Source organism: Asterias amurensis, chromosome 10 (assembly GCF_032118995.1).
Source record: "Asterias amurensis chromosome 10, ASM3211899v1".
Lineage (NCBI taxonomy): Eukaryota > Metazoa > Echinodermata > Asteroidea > Forcipulatida > Asteriidae > Asterias > Asterias amurensis.
In genome coordinates, this window is record NC_092657.1 from 5,526,257 (window position 1) to 5,543,721 (window position 17,465).

Below are 17,465 nucleotides of genomic sequence, written 5' to 3' on the forward strand. Positions count from 1 at the left end.
CGAGTTGTGTTTTACTTGTTATGTCTCCAATTTAGGCCTACCAGACAAATTTGGGAGGGGCGGGGGCACTTAGGCTACCCTTGCTGCCTGCCGCTTGCCCCTCTACTTGCGACCACTTGTCAGTACCAATGGTGGTCACCTCCATACCCCAAACCCCTGCTCACAGTGCTTGTTTTGTGTTGCAGGTCTACCCGCGTCTGCTTGCAACATAACCAACTGGAAGAAATTACAATTGGAATTCACTCAAAACAGATATGTATATTATTTTGTTCTTATGTAATTAATTAGGCAAGAGCGCGCCATCCCATACACCCATAAATAAACGTACAGTGATCTAACAGGGGCACTTCTTTGCATTATTATTGGTCAGTAACGGGCCTACTTCATGTGCATGCGCAGAAAATTAACTGGTTTCTCTGCAAATAAACAAAAACGCTGTTTGACGATTCACATCTCAGTTCTGAACGGAGAAGTTTAAGATGAAGATGCCGCAATGAAGTCTCTTCTTCTAATTCGTAAGTCACACCATTACACTTTGTTTTATTTTCATATAACTGTTTTACTGTTGAGCTAAATTGTGTTGGCCTATATCAAAAAAAAAAAATCATACTGGGGCTAGTTGAGTTTCTTTCTTTGACCGTTTCGGCAATTCAGCAAGTTCACTAAAAGTCAGCCACGAGGGCTAATACTTTGGTTTTCAATGTTGTGTCCCATGATCGTGTGCACAAACTAACGAAAGTGTTTGTTCATGATTTTGGCCGTGTTTCAAGTATTCTCATCATTGTTGTCTTCATCATGTCTGTCTTTGTTCTATTTGTAAGTCCGTTCGTTCTTGTCCCCGTTTATTGTCTGTCCCCAGGCATCCCTACATAAGCATCGGCTTCCAGATGATGCCTCCATACTCTATTTTTCTAACCCTCATTAAATAGCTTTGTTTATTGGTTATTCCTTAAAAACATTGTTTGTACTCTGTTTTCACGAAGTATGGAAATAAATAGTTTGAATGAATGAATGAATGTTAATGCTTTCCTCCGCGAGGCCTTGTCGTACTTTTGCGTTATGTTCTCATCAATACAAGAATTATCACGATTGTGCACCCAACTAGCAATACTGTTTACGTTTAAAGGCAGTGGACACTATTGGTAATTACTCAAAATAATTATTAGCATAAAACCTTTCTTGGTGACGAGTAATGGGGAGAGGTTGATGGTGTAAAACATTGTGAGAAACGACTCCCTCTGAAGTGCCATAGTTTTCGAGAAAGGAGTACTTTTCCACGAATTTGATTTCGAGACCTCAGATTTAGAACTTGAGGTCTCGAAATCAACCATCTGAACGCACACAACTTCGTGTGTCAAGGGTGTTTTTTTTCTTTCATTATTATCTCGCAACTTTGATGACCGATTGAGCTCAAATTTTCACAGGTTAGTTATTTTATACATAATGTTGAGATACACATCAACTGTGAAGGCTAGTCTTTGACAATTACCAATAGTGTCCACTGCCTTTAAATAAATCCATTGAACATCCGTGGCAATTATTACATGAAGCTGTTTACGATAAGCAAACATTATTTTCAGTGGTACCCTATTGACCTATAAGCTGGTTGAGAAAAAAAAGTTATTTCATCAAGAAGACGTTTGTCAGAGTGTATCTGAAATGGACCGTTGTTGCGTCACTTTATTTATCGCTTAGCCTACATCGTTTTCGCGGTCGTAACAAAAACGTTTTTGTTAATCACTGCACCGAGTCATAAATATTGGTTAGTGAAAGTCACGAAAACGCAGCCCTAACATCGGGCAAGTTTATCCGCCTTTTCTTATTTGATTTTAAAGGCAGTGGACACTACTGGTACTCAAAATAATTATTAGCATAAAACCTTACTTGGGAACGAGTAATGGGGAGAGGTTGGTAGTATAAAACATTGTGAGAAACGGCTACCTCTAAAGTGGCGTAGTTTTCGAGAAAGAAGTAATTTTCCACGAATTTGATTTCGAGACCTCAGGTTTAGAATTTGAGGTCTCGAAATCAAGTATCTGAAAGCACACAACATCGTGTGACAAGGGTGTTTTTTTCTTTCATTATTATCTCGCAACTTCGACGACTGCTATGAACGAGCCCAAGTTTTCACAGGTTTGTTATTTTATGCATATGTTGAGATGCACTAAGTGAAAAAGACTAGGCTTTGAAAATTACCAATAGTGTCCAGGGTCTTTAAGTAGTGAGCGAACATAAACTGTAAGCCTATTTACAAGAGCTACTCCGTGTAATCTGACTAAAAATCCGACCACTTTAGGTTTCATAAAAATGCCCTGCGCGTAACAAGAACCGACAACAAGGAGCAAAATGCGAAAAAGATGGAAATTGTGGTCTTTGTGAAAAATATAAAAGTAGGTAGATCAAAGAGAATAATTCTTATTTGTTTCTTAATTAAAATGTATGATAAAACATACACTGTATCAAGCGCCACTCCGTGTAAGTCCACACAACATCCTTTTACTTACTTAAGGCGTCTTGAAATTGGCCACCGCATACAAGAACTGACAGCAAGCTTTTTTTGCTTTGACATAATAATTAAAAGAAGCGATTGCAAAACAGAAAAAACAAGGAGCAAAATGTGGAAAATATGAAAGTAGGTAGATCAAAGAGAATAATTCTATTTTTTTTTTCTTAATTAAAATGTATGATAAAACATAAACTGTATCAAGCGCCACTCCGTGTATAAGTCCACACAAAATCCTTTTACTTACTTAAGGCTTCTTGAAATTGGCCACCGCTTACAAGAACCGACAGCAAGCTTTTTATGCTTTGAATGTAATAAGCGATTGCAACTGACAGAAAAAAAACCCATAATAATTATGTTTTTCTTTTCTTCAAAAGTCACTCTGAGTAGGTAACTCAGGGAGCACAATTCACGTTTGATTAAAATGCTTAAAAAAACATAAACTGCTCAAAGGGCCACCCCGTGTAAGCCGAAACAACAGTCGACTAATACTTTTAGTCTTAATGAAATTGGCCTCCAAAAAGAACCGATAGCAAGCCAGCATTATTTATTTGTTTCTGGTTTAAAAAGAAGCGATTGCTCAAAGGATGAATCAATATAAAAGTTAAACAAAAATGGTTGCCTATATTGGCATAATTTTGTTTGTTCGATTACAATGTAGTTATAAAACATAAACGTATCGAGGGCTACTTCGTGTAAGCAATCCGTCTACTTACTTTTAGCTTCAGTCAGCCATAATTGTTTTTACTTTGACTTAAAGCAGCGATTGCAAAAAAAGATAAAACAAAATAAAATTTGGTCAAATTATTAAGTTTGATCAAAATGTAGTGATAAAACTGTATGCTTTGGCCACTCCGTGTTAGCCCACACGAAATCCGTCTACTTACTTCAGGTTTCATGAAATTTGCCCCCGCTCACAAGAACCGACAGCAAGCTTTATCATTATTTTATTTTGCCTTAATAAGAAGCGATTGGCGAAAAAAGTGGGTAGAATGGTTGCTTAGTTACCACAATTCTAAATGTTTTATGAATGACGTGGTTTTAAAACTCCGTATCGTGGCTGCTCCGTTAAAGTCAACACCAAGTCCATCTAGCTCTGTTTTAAAGCAAGCTAGCATTATTGTTCTTGCGCCTTATATTAAGAAGCGGCTGGCCAAAAGATAAAACAAACATACAGGGGGTCAAAATGGTGGCTAGCCCAGTTATCTATTCATCGCTAAATTTTATTCAAAACAGCGTTTCAAACGTTTGAATAATATTAAGTGATGAACTTGTGTACTAGAACACACACTGTCAACAATTAAAAAACTTAAGTATGTTTGTCTTTATAACAAGTTTTGGCTCGAACAAAAACAAGTGACTGGTGCAGGACTTGAACCAACGAAATCCGAATTAACGTACCAACTGAGCTATCTAGCCAGGCCAGATGTTCCTTTGTTCTAACACGAAGTATTAAAAAACCACACAGTTTCCCTAATGTTTTATTACTTGCTGCAATATGGGCCCAATATGGCCTTTATAACACCCCCCCCCCCCCGATTCCCGGTAGTCTGTATTAATTAATAAGATACTTGTTTGCAAGACACTTTGCAGACATTAATTTACAGAATCTCTGCCCAGACTTCATCACAATGAAGTTACTCAAGGCAAAAATTGTTATATTATTGACAAAGGTAAACATTGTAATTTTGCTGACAACAAGACGCTCTATACAAGCGATGCACGCGGCGCCCCTTTGTTTTTTCGAAACAAACTATTATGTATGCACGTACAAACAAAAGAGCAGCATTAATGATATTGACATATTATTATCAGCTAATAAAAAAACACAAGCAAACTCTCTTAATGGTTTTTGCGTGGCACGGCGGAGCAATATTAAAGGAACACGTTGCCTTGGATCGGTCGAGTTGGTCTTTGAAAAGCGTTTGTAACCGTTTTTCACAAAATGCATATGGGTAGAAAGATGTTGTAAACGTAGAATACAATGATCCACACAAACATGCCTCGAAATTGCGTGGTTTTCCTTTTACATCGTCGACTAACACGTCGGCCATTTATGGGGGTCAAAATTTTGACTCCCATAAATGGCCGACCATGTTAGTTCGCACAGTAGAAGGAAAACCACGCAATTTCGAGGCAAACTTGTGTGGATCATTGTATTCTACTTTTTAAACATCTTTCCAACCATATGCATTTTATAAACGTTTTATAAATGTTACAAACGCTTTTGTTTTGACCAACTCGTCCGATCCAAGGCAACGTGTTCCTTTAACTGTTTCGTTGAGACACGCACGGCTGGTTTTACATGTGATTTCCAGGCACTGCACATGTTTGGTAATTTTCCACGACCAGTATTCTTACTCGGTATATCACAACATAAAAAAGCATAATTAATCAACAAATCTGTGGAAAATTTGACTCAATATTGGTCATCGAACTTGCAAGAGGATAATGAAAGATAAACGCCCTTGTTGCACTAACTCTGAGCTTTCAATAATACGCATAATAAAACACTTCAGCTCAAGTATTTCTCTATTTGAGTGAGGAATTACCTCGTTCTTAAAAATAACATTTTCTTTTATAGTAATAATGTTACTCTAGATGGAGCCGTTTCTTATACTGTTTTATACTACCAACAATTATAACACAACTGCGATAACAACTTATTCAGAGTAATTACCAATGTCTTTAAAAGCCATTGAACACTTTCGGTAAACAGCATTGTCCAAAGGCCCACACTTCGTGTATCACAATTTATATATAGAATAACAAACCTGTGAAAATTTAGGCTCAATCGGTCATCGGAGTTGGGAGAAAATAACGGGAAAACCCACCCTTGTTTCCGCACGTTTCGCCGTGTCATGACATGTTTAAAATAAATCCGTAATTCTCGATATCGAGAATTGATAATTTATTGTTTTAATGTTTTCTCAAAGAGTAAAGCATTTTATGGAGTAATATTTCAAGAGAAGCCTTTCATCATTACCTTCTGTAAGCCCTGTAAGTTATTTGTAAATCTGTAAACTTTTATATATTTTTTTCTGTTCAAAAAGTGTATAATGGCTTTAAGGCACAAACAAAATAACGATAGCTCGCTTTAGGGCTGGTTTTATTTGATTGGTGAATGTAATTTTGTTCATAAATCTACTTATAAGAAGAGGCAGCTCGTTGATGGGCAAAATGTCCAGTGTGGTTATACAGCAATCAAGTCACAAGCCCCTTCTTTGTTATTTGTTCCTGGGAATAGACATGCTCATCAAGCCCTCTTAAACATTAAGCTTTGCAAAATGACATTTTGAAAATGGCAACAGTGCACTTTCGCTTCTGTCTCCTTCAAGAGAAGAGATCGGATGGACGTACAACCCGTGCATATATAGCCTCAATTAAACAGTTCATTGCCCTGAGCTAGCAACACAAACACCATTAAAGCAGGATTTGCATGTAGTTTTTGCAATACATTTGTAAGGAATTCACCTGCGTTTTGCGCGTAAATTCATGTCTGTGTAGTGAGGTATTGCTGCAAAATGCTTATAAATTATATGGTAAAAATTGGTGTGATTTAATGTCGCACAGCCATGGGCCATGCCGTTTAGGATGTGCACGCGGCGACCTGATGTTTTCCCCCTCTAAAGTGATTTTATTTACGCATTTACAAACAAAAGAACGACATTAATGATATTGACATAAACGAATAAAAATCAATTACGAGCAAAACCTCCTCTAATGGTTTATGCGTAGCACACGTGAAAATGAACTGTTTAATTGAGGCTTTGAGCCTTTTCGAAATAATTACGGTTTCGGCTTTAAAATCGGCTCAGTCCCGCAGTTGTTATGGCGATTTGAGCGTGCTTTGTGTGTATATACGCGCTCATGGCTTCAGACGACAGGACGAAGCCTGAAGCCGAATCCAAAGCGAAAGCCGTGGCTTCGAAAATGGTCTATGAAAGCGCGGCTAGTACGTCGTTATCACTTCTCAGCCTAAATAGGTTGTTGAAGGAGAAAAAAGCAACTTGCTAAAGTACGCCATTTTTCAAAATGTCATTTGCAATAGCTAAGAGCGCTTAAAAATATCTGATTTTTGAGGAACAAATAAGAGAAAAGGGATAAGCGCGGCTAGCACTTCAGTTGATCTCTTCTCTGCCTATTTGGTTGAAGAAGATAAGCGACTGCCCCATTGTAATTACCAAAATGTCATTGTACTAGCTTTAAGATTATTTTGAGTAATAACAGATTAAAGTACCGGCGCTCCAACTGAGCTATCCAACTCTATATGTTTCGTTTTGTCTAAACGCAAACTACAGAAGAAAAAAAAAACCAGTAGGCCTATAGGCCTGTTTGCAAGACGTAACATTTTAGTAATTGTACAGACTCTCTCGTAGATATACTTCGTGTAGAATGAATGCAGACCAAAATACTTATAAATAACGAGGTAAACATTATTGTGATTGATTTGTGCAGACAACCATAGTAGTAGGGATGCAGTGGTGCACGCGGCGTCCCTTGATCTTGTCAAACCAAAGTCGTTCTATTTGCGCATAATAAACAAACAAAAGATTACATTTAATGATAATATACACACACAAAAACACATAATGGTTTATGCTTAGCACAGGGCAATGAACTGTTTTACTGAGGCTATGTAAGGCGCGGCTCGTACTTGCGTCACTCTCTCCTCTAAGTCGGTTGAAGGCATAGAGTTATACATAAGAACTAGAGGGCGCACGAGTGATGCTTCGTGCACAAACGCCACGGGACCGCAAGATGACAAGCGCGTCATTCTGCACGCGCGTTGAATATGAAATACACGTTTGAGGGTTTTTTTATTGAACGCTCACGCGATGCCGTTTGTTCAACTTACAAAATGGCAGCACAAACACACGCTGTGAGATAGCTGTTTTGTCAACTTAGAAAATGGCCGCCTGCTCGCGTACCGGAGCGCGTATATAGGCCAGTGCGCGCTCTAGTTCTTATATATTTATTATAACTCTATGGTTGAAGGAGATAGAAGCTAGTCTCGAAGTACTTGCCATTTCCAAATGTCATTTGCAGTAGCCTTACAGCACTTGAACATGTCAGATTTGGAGGAACTGACAGCACAGAAAGGATTAGTGTTCGTGATTACTGTTTTCCACATTCGCCCTTCAGCCAGCTGCCTCTTCATGTAAAAGATAATACATGAATAATGAATACGTTCACCTTTCACGTGTTTAGTGTAGAAAGGGACGAATCGCAACTTCAATTAAAACTTAAAGGAACACGTTGCCTTGGATCGGACGAGTTGGTCTTTGAAAAGCTTTTGTAACCGTTTGTAATAAAATGCATATGAGTAGAAAGATGTTTTAAAAGTAGAATACAATTGATCCACACAAACATGCCTCGGAATCGCACGGTTTTCCTTTTACCTCGTCGACTAACACGGTCGGCCATTTATGGAAGTCAAATTTTTGACTCCCATAAATGGCCGACCGTGTTAGTTCGCAAAGTAAAAGGGAAACCACGCAATTTCGAGGCAAACTTGTGTGGATCATTGTATTCTACTGTTAAAACATCTTTCTAACATATACATTTCATAACAAACGGTTACAAACGCTTTTTATGAACCAGCTCGTCCGATCCAAGGCAACGTGTTCCTTTAATGTTTTTTTACGGTGTAAGCTGTGTAAAGGCAAAGTATATCTCTGATTTCCAAATCCATTTAATTGTTTCAATCCTATATAAATGTAAATGTACACGTTTAAACTTATATCTGAAGATATCATTTGAAAAGGTGGTATTAATTTTTTTAAATGTCGCCGACAATCTTGAGCGAAAATGTCCATGCAGGAATAATGACAATACAATTATTTTCTCCTGATAACGAGCAGAGTGTACTGTTCGAAAAGTCCAGTCCACACCGGCTCTCCACACCGGCTCTTTTCAGAGCCAACACTCACTCAAAAGAGATTTATATTACACAATACAATACAATACAATAAATACAATCTGCAAGTTTGCTATTAATATCGATGGTTACTCTTATTCTTCACACCATTCAAAGCTTCAAACCCAATCAACACCTAACATGACACCAAATTAATTAGGAAAAGCGTAACGCGGTAACGCTTCTCAGATTCAAATTTCCGGGCATGCTATCTTCATAACCACATTGCTTTAAAGTGAAACTTTTCTCATGCTTTATATGCTTTAAATGCTTTATAACGCTGACGTAATGCTTATAACCAAAGCTTGTATTGCTATTAATTTTAAGAGTTAATTACTCAACGTATACCGTCCATATTGACACAAACTAATAAAACAACTTAAGCAAGCACTCCTTTATGGTTGCTATGTTTACATGGTAAGAGGCTATCGTGGCTTGTGCTTATGTCAGTGTAATCTCTTCAACATGTATATTGAAGAAGACAGCGACTTGCTAAGTGCATATTGCCATTTTTAAAATGTCATTTGCAATAGTTTAAGAGCGCTCAGAAATTACTATAAGAAAGACAGTAATAAAAGAAGGGATAAGTGTTTGCAGTTGCTACTTACATTCGCCCATCAGCCACCTGTCTTTTCGTATAAAGAACAATGAATAATAAATACATTCACCTTAAGAAAACATGAATTATAGGCCTAGTGTACCAAAGGGATTAATTGCAACTTTAGATGAAACTTTATGTTTGCCTTTCTAGCGGAGAGCTGTTTATAAGGGCACTCTATAATTATAAGTCCGTGCTTATTATTATCTGTTAGTACTACACAAGCTAACGATAAAACCATCTATACTTTTAGAACGATACGTGCAAATGTCAAAAACAATAAAATGTTCTTTCTTTATTCATGGACTTTCACTTGGACTGCTACTGTCACATTAATTACTACACGCCACATTTATGAGATTATCTGGTTTAATAAATAAAACTAGTGCGGGGAAATGACCTCAGTTAAACACTTCGATTCCAACCGGATTTCTTTAGAGGCATGAACAAGCCCAAACAAAAGCATCAGTTTAATTATAGCAAGACAACGAAGAGTGCAGCAACAAAAGCGGCGAAATTTTAGTCAAACGGAGTTGTTTAATACAAACAATAATAAGTTGTATACGATCTAATAAGGGTAAAAGAGTGAGGCCAAGGGGGTGGTTAATAAAGGTCGGTTACTTGACCAAAGAGGTGGTAACTGTAATAATAATAATAATAATAATAATAATAATAATATGGATTTATAATGCGCACTTTTCCAGAAAACCGATCAAGGCGCCTACACAAAATGAAAACACTATACAATGGAAAATGAAGAACAAACAATACATAATGAAACCCAATGAAAGTCTAAGTGAACAAGTGTGTTTTCAGTTTCCTCTTAAAGTTGTTGAGAGATGTTGTTTGGCGAAGTGAGACTGGGAGCTTATTTCAAAGGGCAGGAGCAGCTTTGGCGAAAGCACGGTCTCCGTAACGAATTGCTCTAGACCTTGGCTCTACCAGCAAGTGAGACCCAGACCGTAGAGCACGACTGCTGTGCTTAGTGAAGATGAGTTCACAAAGATACTGTGGGGCTTGTCCATGCAGAACTTTGAACACAAGGAGGCAGATTTTGAAGGTGATCCTCTTTGCGATGGGGAGCCAATGTAGGTGTCTTAGGACTGGCGAAATGTGATCGTATTTTCTGGCTTGGACAACGACTCGAGCGGCATTATTGTGAACACGTTGGAGACGAGAAGTAGATGTAGCTGGAAGCCCAGGATATGAGCAGGCTGTATGCAAGATTCATTGTAATGCGACTAACGTATATGGTAACGAACAATTAAGAGATGTCGATAGCATAAAACATTGTGAGAAACGGCTCCCTCTGAAGTAACGCAGTTTTGCGGAAAGATGTAGTTTCTCACTCAAACAATCAAAGGCCTCAGCTGAAACCTTTAATTGTGCATCTTAAAGAACACAGTTGTGCAACAAGGGTGTTGTTGCCTTTTCTTATTCTTTTGCACTTTCGATGACTAAATGAGCCCAAATGTTCACAGGTTTGTTATTGTATGCATATGATGGGATACACTAAAAGAGAATACTGGGCCCAATTTCATGGCTCTGCTTACCGTAAGCACAGAATCGGCGCTTACGGAAGCAGGGAATGATGTGCTTACGGCAAGCGTATTTCACGGGTTAGCGGCGAATTTTGGCTTGAGCGCGTGCGTACTCCACGTTACTAGGCATTCTACGCTTACAAGGCTAGCGCAGAAATTCGGTGCTAGCACGTCAAGCGGGGAATCGTGATCGTAAGCGCAGAATTTGGCGGTAAGCAGAGCCATGAAATTGGGCCCTGGTCTTTGGCAAGTGTTGAAGAGGTCCAGTGGTTTTAAAATCACTACGCCACACCAGTTTCATCTTTCCAAAGCATTCAATTCAACACAGACGTGTAAACTTTGTGAAGACCTACGCATCCATTGAAGAATATTATCACATACAGACCTAACATGTAAAACTCAAGTCCAATTCAAGACTTCAAAAAGAAAAAAACTAAATCGATGCATTATTTCGGTCTAGTGGTTCGAATCTTCGACTCGGTTTGTGTGAAAAGTAGGTGACTTTATAAAGTCATACAGTTTCATTACGTCACATTTTGCCGACTGGTGTGTTGTTTTTAGGTCAAGGTCAAGTCCTTCAAACTGCGAGACATTTAAAGTGGCGAAGGTAATCTTTTGATGGGGAATTTAGGCCGAAAACGACAGCATTTTCCCATTCTATTGGGCTTAAATCCTTAACAGACGAAGGACGACCGATATAAAAGACGAGTTATATTTTGGCCAGGCGAGCTGCTTTTTAGTAAAAAGACACGTTGCCACCAGTGTGACTAATTCGTAAACAAAAAATCCAGTGCAAGGGTTCGATTTCCCCTTGAGCCGGTGTTTTTGCGCAGGGTTACGTGTTGCGGCATTACGGCAATCATCTGTATGTGAAAACTCAACTGTGCATTTTGATGATGCAGGATTGACAATTATTTTGCGCACAGTCAGAAAATGCCATCAGAAAGATATTTGGCTATAGGTTGATCGGATATTAAATTGTCTAATACAATTTGACTTTTGATTCGGTTGTCCTTGCTTGTTATATGACGCCTATACACTTCAAGGACGAATCTTCAATGACCATGTCGCCAATATTGTTCTCATCCATGCTTTGACTGTTCTTCATGATGCACTATAAGTCTGATACACTAGCAGCTTTATTGTTTTTATACCATTATTTTACGTGACTTGGTTTGTAAAACCTAATTTTGCATAAACAGGTGACCTTGAATTATTGGGTTCTTTTTCGGGGTAATGGTAATTGTCAAAGACCAGTCTTCACACTTAGTGTACCTCAACATTATGCATCAAATAACCAACCTGTGAAAATTTGAGCTCAATTGGTCGTCGAAGTTGCGAAATAATAATGAAAGAAAAAACAACCTTGTCACACGAAGATGGTGCATTTAGATGCTTGATTTCGAGCACTCAAAATCTAAATCTAAGGTCTCGAAATAAAATTCGTGGAAACTTACTCCTTTCTCAAAAACTACGTTACTTCAGAGGGAGTTGTTTCTCACAATGTTTTATACTATCAACAGCTCTCCATTACTCGTAACCAAGTTAGTTTTTCATGCAAAAAAAACAAAACATTTTGAGTAATTACCAATAGTGCCCACTGCCTTTAAGCTGCAAGTGTTGAAGCCGTCATGCATAGGTTTAGCGCTTACACCAATATGAATCTGAAAAAGACTTCAGGCCTGAAGCCCTTTTTAGGCATCTGAAAGCACACACATGTCTTTTTTCTTTCATTGTTTTCTTGCAACTTCGACGACCAATTAAACCCACATTTTCACAGATTTCTTATCTAAGCATATGTTGGTATTCACAGTTACTGAAGGTGTCCAGGGGTCGATATTTCACAGAGAGTTAGGACTAATTATGACTAATCCTCGGAGATATACAAACAAACCAAGGCTAGTCCTAAGTTAGGACGAGTAAGTCGTTTAACTTGAGGTAAGACTGGTCTTATAACTCTTTGTGAAATCCACCCCGTGCACTTATGCACACAGGGGTCGATTTCACAAAAAATAGAACTAGTCCTAACTTAGGACTATAGTCCTAGGAGATATACAAATTTCATGGATAGTCCTAAGTTAGGACGAGTAACTGGTCCTAACTCGAGATAGACTAGTCCTAACTCGTTGTGAAATCCACCCCTGCATTTATGCACACTGCTTTATGATGAGTGAACCCCACCCTCGCCCCTTATACCAAAGGGTCCCAATACTTCAATTTACGCGGGAGACTTGCACCCCCCAAAATGTGGTTATACATTGGTGTCTAATTGTCACGACAGTGAGCGACATGGTGTTTTCTTTATATCTGCTTAGAGACTTTCCTCGTTATTAATGTTTAGCGAACAGGATTTGGAGCTGCTATGTAACATTTTGTTCCAGATTGAAAGTAAGCAATTCATTATTAAGAGTACAAATCATATGATCTTTAAAAAAATATTGGAGCCTTATTGCAGACTGTAATAGATGTTTACTTTGAAAACAGTCTCTGTAGAAATTTTAGTTTATCTAAACATTTCAGTCTCTCATGCATGTGAAAGAAAACATGGAAACAAGGCTATGACTGCCGTACTGTTTTGATAACTATGTGGAAACCATTTTCAGGAATTAAAGTGATCGGTATACGTTTTGGGAATTATTATTAAAACTTATGGTAATACAATCTTTTTGTTAGAAGCCTACAGCGGCTTCGATAGTATAAAGCATTCATTTGAGAAACATTTCACTTTGAAGTAATGTGGTTTGAAAGTTTTTATGCAACAAATTTGAATCGGAGAAGCGTTTTACTCGGTAACGTTTCACAGATCGTTTATCTCCATAAGAATTATTATTCCCCTTTGTCTCAAAAATGCAACTACCTTTTGAAGTGAAACTTTCACAAGTTAATTCCAATGTTACATTTATACATTCTAACTACAATATGTATGAAGTTAACATTATCCCAAAAAAAAAAAAAGCTAGACTGTGTCTTTAGAAGTTGTACCAACTCAATGATATAGCCTAGAGATCATCTATTTAAAACAAATTGATAGTTATCTATACAACAATATAAACAACAACAACACTTGTCTGATTAATATTTAAAACAAAAAATCAACAATGACATTGCTGTATAATTGTTGTATTAAAGTGTATGGTTATGTCGCCTGAAAAGAAAAAAAAAAACAGAAAAAAACAACACTTGTTTCTAATATCAAGATAAGAAATGTTTTAGACCGTGTAGTGTGTCATGTCACTGCCTGGAAGAAGAACTTATAAATAATAAGCAAACGACTTTAAACCAGAGGTCGTTGGTTCAGGTCCTGCTCTAGTCATTTTATTTTTTTTTTGCTCAACCCCAAATCATTTAAAACTTACTTCTCTTGTGGAAAGGCTATACATTAAAGGGAAGGTACATGTTTGGTATTTGTCAAATACCAGTGTTTTCACTTGGTGCATCCCATCATAACCATAAAATAACAAGCCTGTGAAAATTGGGCTAAAACGGTCATCGAAGTTGCGAGAAAATTATGAAAGAAAAAAAAACCTTGTTGGACGAATTTGTGTGCTTTCAGATAGGAAAGAAAACTAGAAAACTAGTTGAGTGAGAAATTACCTCTTTCTCAAAAACTACATTACTTCAGAGGGAGTCGTTTCCCACAATGTTTTATACTATCAACAGCTCTCCAATGCTCATTACCAAGTAAGTTTTTAAGTTAATATTTGTTTTCAGTAATTACTAAACGTGTACCTTCCCTTTAAATGAATATTACAGAATTGGTAAGTAAAAACTCGTCTGAGATCACATGTTTACATAAAACTCACACTGTCTAATTGTGATGATAGTAGAAAACATCCATTACAATATTTCTGTCTGAAATGTAATATTATTTTACTAGCAAAAAAAAAACTCATTCCCCGATACGAGTTTCGCTCAGTGAGCGTGTTATTCGTTTGTTTAATCGATGTCATGCAAAATGTGTTATCGGTTTTTCACTATTTTCTCGTGATCCAGATGGCCGATCGATCTCAAACTTCTACAGGTTTGTCAGTTATGTATATGGTGGATTACATAGGGTGCTTACACTGCCAGCAAATGTTTTTTTAGAAAGAAAAAAACCCTAACCCTAACCTTATGTAATGTTCCTTTTAATATTAACGAGTTCCGATGATGTGTTTTTATTTCAGTTGGCGTTGTGTTTCTTTGTTCGTGTTCTGATCGCAGTGTGCTGGCAGATACAGATGGTGAGTTTTTTTTATTAAAGACAGTGGACACTATTGGTGAATGTCAAAGACCAGTCTTCGCACTTGGTGTATCTCAACATATGCATAAAATAACAAACCTGTGAAAATTTGTGGTCAAAGATGCGAGATAATACTGAAAGAAAAGATACAAACGAATGATTCCTTTTTTGTGACATTTCTCACCCGTCCCCTTGAACAACGCTCTAGCCATAATTGACATAAATATCTATGTCTCACTTTCTTTCGTGAAAAAAACCAAAACAATAACAATATCTTCCACTCTGACAATTTAACAATTATTTGCATCATTAACCACGCTCCAACCAACGGTTTAATAAACAAAAGCAATTAATTATCGTTGATGGTTGATTGGATTTGCTTTTAACCCACGAATCGCTCGTTACATGTACACAAACAATTCCCCCTCTTCCATCCAGTTTCATTCAATTATTAATTTTTTATTTGGAAATGACTAAAACAATACAAAAATTAAATAATAAAAAGTCTACACCCAATCATCTAAGATGACGCTGAAAAATTAATAGATAAACAAATTGCTTGTGTTCCATCAATGACTAAATCAAACAACATCTCGTCGCGATTGAAAGAGGAAACTGAGCAAACAATGCCCAATCGCCAGAGAGAGACACAAGTATAACCCAATAACTGTTTGACTTCCAGAAAAGAATAAATAAAACTGCATCAGAATGTTAAGACACAAAACGATTCCCAAGAAAAATGAACACTATTAGTAATTGTCAAAGACCAGGCTTCTCACTTGGTTTATCCCAACATATGCATAAAATAACAAACCTGTGAAAATTTGAACTCAATTGGTCGTCGAAGGTGCGAAAATAATTGAAGAAAAACGCCCTTGTCGTACAAGTGTTGTGTTTTCAGATTCTTCAATTCGAGAGTCCTAAAAATATAATTTTACAGTCTCGCAAATAAAATTCAAATATTTTAGTGAGAAATTACTTCTTTTACAAAAACTACGTAACTTCAGGGGGAGCTGTTTCTCACAATGTTTTATACTATCAACAGCTCTTTATTGCTTGTTACCAATAGGTTTTTTTGCTAACAGTTGTGTAGTTACCAATTGTGTCCAGTGTATTAAACCTATCTAATGTTATGGGTCTAGAATCAGGGGAACCAATGCCTGTAGGCTATGGGATTTTCATTAAATGTCACCTATGCATGTATACAAACAAAGAGCTATCACATAACACAATGTAAAGAAGCACAACCCAGAAATTAGGTTGTTTTATAAAAATGAATCAACATGGCGTTCAAAGTGACCGAACGGATTGGACGGAGCTAAAATGTACAACCTAGAAATTACACAATTTTAGTGATATATCTTTTCATTGTTTAATTCAAATTGGGTCGGTATATAAAGAGCATGTGCGTGGAGAACTGTTCCTATCTAGTTAAATGCTTATAACAAAATTTGGTCCATCACATTCAGAGAGACTTGAATGCCTCTTCTTAAAGGCTCTGTGTACTTCTGTTCTAGCACAAAACACAATGTCCAGAGATTCACATTAAAAATACAGTTCAAAGATAATGGTGGTAGAAAGCTTCCCTGAAAATATTACTTACTGAGGAGGTACTGTAGTTTTCGAGAAATTGGTAAAACAAAGTCACGAAAATAATCTATGACGAATAATTTATTCATAAAATTAAAAAGTATGAAAGAATTCGACAATACTTAAAGTTTCTTCCTTCACTTTCTTTGCTTGCACAATGCACAACGTATAAATACAAATAAGTAAAAAGAGGAAGAAAGCAATATACATTGCGTGGTTTATTCAAACGGAACAGTTAATTCGTGGCCAAACCGTACGCATAACTGACCAGAGGCAGAAGTCGGAGATTGAAGGCCTATCCAATCGCAAAATGAATTCTTAAATTGAAAGACAATTGTTAAAACAACCGAAATTAAGGAGGGGTTGGCTTGGTGCAGCTCAATTATTGCATACAGTAAACCAGTAGACTTTGGGAATTGGGAACCCTTGTTATTTTTAAATTGTTTTGTTTTTCTCGTCAAACCGGTAATTTTTATTGAACAGATGTGCTTTTTCCAACGACACTCTGCATGTGTACGAAATTTCTTTAAAGGAACACGTTGCCTTGGTCTATTACAAGCGTTTGAAACCGTTTGTTATGAAATGCATTGGTTAGAAAGATGTTTTAAAAGTAGAGTATAATGATCACACAAGTATCACTCGAAATTGCACGGTTTTCCTTTTACGTCGTTAACTATCACGGTCGGCCATTTATGGGAGTCAAAATTGTGACTCCCATAAATGGCCGACCGTGTTAGTTAACAGGGTAAAAAGAAAACCACGCAATTTCGAGGCATATTTGTGTAGATCATTGTATTCTACTTTTACAATATCTTTCTAACCGTATACATTTTACAACAAACGGTTACAGAACGCTTTTCAAAGACCAACTCGACCGATCCAAGGCAACGTGTTCCTTTAAAGGCACTGGTCAGTTTGGTAAAGACCATTATTCTCAATTGGTGTATCTGAATAATGCAAAAATCACAACAAACCTGTGAAAATTCGGGCTCAATTGGTAATCGAGTTTGCAAGAGAACAATCAAGGGGAAAAAAACTTACAATACTTTGTGTGCTATCAGATGCATAAAACGCTTCAGTTGAAGTATTTT